Source organism: Acyrthosiphon pisum, chromosome A2 (assembly GCF_005508785.2).
Source record: "Acyrthosiphon pisum isolate AL4f chromosome A2, pea_aphid_22Mar2018_4r6ur, whole genome shotgun sequence".
In the NCBI taxonomy this organism is placed as follows: domain Eukaryota; kingdom Metazoa; phylum Arthropoda; class Insecta; order Hemiptera; family Aphididae; genus Acyrthosiphon; species Acyrthosiphon pisum.
Window position 1 is genome coordinate 24,851,229 of NC_042495.1, and position 5,785 is coordinate 24,857,013.

A 5,785-nucleotide genomic window follows, 5' to 3' on the forward strand; every position below is an offset into this window, starting at 1 on the left:
ATTAAAATTATAATTTATATATAATAAAAATATAAAACAAAATAATATTTAAAAAATAAAAATGAAATAATTAATAAAAATCCAATATTTCACAAAACATTGAAATATTTATCATACTTCAAACACTAATTATTAGTGTAAAAGATTTTTAAAATTAATTTCTAAAAGTATCTATTTTGATACTTTAGTGGCTTGGTACTTAGCGGCATTTTTAAGGGACAACGAAGTGCACGGAATCGGTTATAGTATTATTATATGTTATACTCATACAACAGTGTGTTTGAAAATTCCAAAAATTATTAAATGAAAACACGGCGAATCACCCTGTATAGCATATCACTGTATCGTATTTACAAACACGAGTGGTACCTAATTTAATAATAATAATAATAATAATATGTCGTTAGAAAGTCAAGGACGCGTTTGAAGAATCTAGTCTATCCGCGGAGACCAGTTTTAGGCGGTTCCGTTATTATTTTTTCCACTCGGACAATAATAAATTGTTGTCCGGATACCGAATAACACCGACAGTCAGTACCTACCTACAGTATTGCATTAAACACGATTCGATTAATATTTATAGAAAATAATTACAAACGAGCTTTGTAGTAAATAACAATATCTATCCTTTGTACGTACCCGGTCTTGGGCAGTACCTACTCTGAATACCTAGGTATTCCAAATACAGGATTCCGAATGCTGCTTAAGTATATAGAACACTTTTGAGGGGATTCGATAACGTGATCTTCTGTTTTTGTCCAACACACGGGCGACGCAGTATTTCAGACGTGTTTTTTGCCACTCGAGCGATAGGAATTCTGAAAACAGATTTGAATTTGTCGTCGAGTCTACTTGAAATCGAATGTTTGATATTGTCCCACAAATTTCTAAAATTGTCATATTAAAATAGAGTATTTAAAAATGGTCGTATTTTAATTTTTGGAGAAGTTAAAATCAAAAAAGGTGGGTAAGTGGATGTCACTCTGATGTACGGTAGGTTACAAGTGGGTCACTGAAATGGATGGTGTTAAATTTGAATTCAATGGTATGATATCATTGTATAAGAAAAACGATTCTGAGCGAAAACGGTCAGTCACCCTATGGTATTACTAAGTATATTTGATGATGTTATTGTGAATAAAGTAATTTATATATTTGCCTATTTATGTGGAACCTTGTTTTAAATTTTCGATCCTTAGCTATAAGAGTTGAACATTTTATAAATGTTTAACTACAAAATAATTATTAAATTTTAAATTTGATGAATTATGTCAAAACTCGAACTTTAAATGCTTATATAAAAAAAAATTGTGCCTATATATTTTTAATATTTTTCAACTGCTATCCTAACAATATATCAGGAGCCTAGTTGCACTACATTTTCACGCTTTTTTATCCAACAAATAAAATTTTCTTGATATTTATAGAAAAAAAACTGACAATGTCCGTAAACAGCTCAAAAAGAGTTAAATTATTTTAAAAATTTTATCGTGTATAGAAAATGCTAATTTGAATATTCAGTGAAGTTTTCAAGTATCTAAAGTCATTTGTTTTTTAATTACAACAAAATAAGAAAATCGTTACATGAGAAATCGAGTGAATATCAAATGTTGTAAAAATATGAACTTCAAACGCTCATAGAAATTTAATTTGACTTTCTTGTTGACAATTTTTTTTTGATAAAGGTATTTATAAGGAATCTTGAAAAACGTTTTAAAATCTTAGGTTTAAAAAGAACATTTTTTATGAATTTCTGACTCAAAATAATTTGGAAATTTTCGTAATTTTTACGTATTTTGTCAATATTTAAACTTTAAATGCTTATAAAAAAAATATGTGACCAAGGATATTTAATATTTTTCATCTGTCTTTAAAACAATGTATTAAAGGAGCCTTCTATTACATTTTCAAGATTTTGTACCCAACAAATAAAATGTAATTAATATTTATAGAATAAAAAACTAAAAAAATGGAAACTGAAAATGTCCCTGAACAGCTCAAAATAAGTCAAAATATTTTAAAAAAGGCATGGTATTGCATGCTAATATAAACATTCAGTCAACATTTTATGTACCTACTGTCATTTTTTTTTAGAATTTTTTTTTAGTAGTCACCTTCCTATCAGAAAAGATACTTTTGAAGAAAATCCAACCACTTTTACTATCCTATAAAAGGTTATGGCAGACACAAAAATTAAAAAACACACATCATTGTAAAATCAATAGATTCATCGTTCCACTTGGAATCTAAAATAAAAATGTTCGATTTCAAGTAGACTTGGCGACAAATTCAAATCTGTTTTTTAGAATTCTGATCGCTTCATTAGATCAATTGGTATGTTTGGTAAAGGATCCAGTTTAAATTCCTATGTCACGTGTGTGTTAGATAAAATAGAAAATCACGATATCAAATCCCCTTAAAATATTTTTTCCAACAGTACCTGTTCTGAATAAATATTTAGAAATTTTTTCAACAGTATTTTATTCCTATAAAAAAATACTTATTATTAATAACAATAATAATTGTTTTCTTGTTTTTCTGGACATTTTTACAATATTATACACGTTTTAAAATTTTAAATCATGTATAAATAACTTATTATATTTAATATTATATATTTAGAATTATTAAATTATATATGTTGTCAAAATTTCCCGAAGAAAAGTATTATTAGTAATATTTAAAACAAAAATTGAAAAGTCCTACTTTAAAAGTATTTAAAACACTTTATTTGGAACACTATTTTTATGAAGTATTTGAATACATATTCCGAATATACAATTTTTAATAAGTATTCGAGCATTTATTCCAAATACTTTTTAAATGTTTTATACCCAAGTCTGCGCTATACCTATATTTTAATAATTCATGTTTTAATGTTTATGAATGAATGTATACCTACCTAAAAGATTTTCTACGGTTTTACAATCAAATTTCAGACGAGGGACCGACGATAATAAATTGATGTCTCTGTTGGTCTATAATACAATAATTTTATACTCAATTCAGATCTATATTTACGCGTTAATAGCAAAGGAAATAGAAATATTAGAAAATATTATATTCGGTTTTATACACATGCAGCAATAAATAATATGTCGGGGTTAACCATCAAACACTGAATAGCTGATCGTTTAATGTACAACCGAGAACGGGCTGAGCTTATGATATCTCACAACCTAGACACCGCACTCGGACCCAATCGTGAAAAAAACCAGCTAGATAAAATTTATTTCATAAAACGAACGAAATTGTTCAATCTTATAAAAAAAAAAAAATTATGTAACCTAATTATATAACTTATCTCTAATCACACTGATTCATAACCTTCTTGTCACTAATGGCCTTTGCTGTCGATGTTAATATTTTTTAGAGATCAAAATAAAAAAAAAAAAAATAAGAAATATATGTAGGTACCTGTGCTTTACACTTTGTTTAGGCACCGTTTACACGGTTTATAGTAATTGGTACCTACCATAATATACAATTATTGTTGAGCGATGATTTTTATGCACTAAAAATCATCAAATATGCATTTAAAAATATACACCTATGCATCAAACAATTGACAGTATGCATTTAGTTAATGTGCACTAAAAAATAAATTACAAGCCCATATTAGACTAAAAAATTACATTATTCTTGTATATTTTAATTGTTTATATAATATTATTATTTATTAAGTGGTACCTATATTTGCATATAGGTATACTCCAAAAATAAAACTATTACATTTTTTTTTTAAACATTTTATTTATTTTAATTATTATACTTAATACAGTTTTCTATGTACCTATAGTATAAAATAAACAATAATACAGCCAATACAGATCTCATTCTCCAATCAAATTTATTGTAATCTTTGAGTTTGTTTCATGAAAAATATTTTTTTGTCACGCCTGCACCGAAAGTTTGGTTTTCGACCACGGTTGAAGCGTTGGAAAGCAACCTTTTTCCGTCCAGCGGGTGGAAAAGAGGAAATCCCCAAAAGTTCTGGGCGGAAAAGAGGAAATCCCCAAAAGTTCCGGGCGGAAAAGAAGGAATCCCCAAAAGTGCCGGCCGCCGGGCGCGTATCCCCTGCACAACTAGAAACTAAAGTGTATACCTACCACGGTCCTTACGAAACATAAACTTTTGGTTACATCTTACATTTATAGTATAACCTCCTTGCACGACGCATAAACATTTAAACATATTTTGTAGAACAGTCTATAATTGTTGCATAGATCCCTGCATAACCTTTTCCATGAACGCAGGGGCGCGACAAAAAATAGTATGTGTGGCTCACTTCCCGCCCTCGCCACACAATATACTATACTGACTATCAAAATATGCACTAAAACTTAAAATATATGCTCTTATAATCAAAAATATGTCCTTTAAACCCAATAATGTCAAAATATGCACTAAAAACATTGAGTATTTAATCACGAACGCTATGCAATGTATTGTGTTATTTCAAGACATATGCTGATCTCAAAAATCGAAGCATGCATACTTACATGCATACAAGCATGCTTACTATGCGAAATGTAACTGGGCAAACAGAAAAAAAACACACACACACATAATTGTAAAACCAATATACATTCTCCCGCTCTGCTCAAAATCTAAAATGTTTGATTCTAACAATACTACATAAGCCAAAAATGTCAATTTTTCACTTAAGACATTTGTACCATACTCCAAGCATAATAGGTAATAATATGATGTCGACGTATATCGTACCCATATACCTTTATATGAACATAAATATTACGTCGTGCAGACGCTTTAGGCTTTCTCAATTCATATTTCCAATATAATTTTCAGACTTGACGTGATGTGAAACACCAAAAGATATTATTACAGTCCGACCGATTCGTTCGCCACCGCGAGAGCGAGATGATGACACTGCGACGCCACCTGTCGTTAGCCCTATGTCTCGCTCTGTTTTGTGCGATACAAGTGAGTTGACGAACATATCGTCACGCCGTCGTAAACTTTACTAATAATTATGTCCGTGCTCCCAATTGTTTAGTGGACCTGCGGTTCCAAGCTGAAGAAACAGCAGGAGACGACAATGATGAAGTTCATCAAGTTACTGTTCTACAGGCTGATCTACGGTCTCGCCAATATGATCGGCTTGGGTGACGCCGCCGAAGAGTTCGGCGACGGGATGCTGGCCCCTCCGGATTACCGGCAAGAAGACGCGGAGGACGACTATTACGACGACAATAAGAACGACGATTATTACAGTAATTACGGAGAGTATTGATGCCGAGACCGAGACCAACTCACCACTACGCTTATCACATACATATACATACCCACCTGTTTTATAAAATATTAACTGTACGCAATACGATAAAATATAATTTTATAATTTTAGTGTCTAATTATCATATTATGTTCACGTCGAATATTACGTCGTTCAATATTCTCTATCGATTCCTGTTTAATGAAAATTAAGGTTTTTGTCATTAGAAATTCATATAAATAGATATAAGTAAATAACAAAGCAGCATGCAATTTTATGAACTTTTTTTTTTAATATTTCACAAAACTTTCATGAAATATTTCATATTGATGAAAAATAAACTAATTTCCATAGATATACTTGTACAACAACTAGATAGCCGTCTTTATACTATAGTTGTGACCCATGTGTTGAAATCAGCCGCCATTTATAAAGCAGGCAATGTTTACATTTATTTATGTTATACATATCTATATATATTTATCTATACATATTATATACTATGATAATATTATTTTGCAAAACATTGCCTGCTTTGTAAATGGC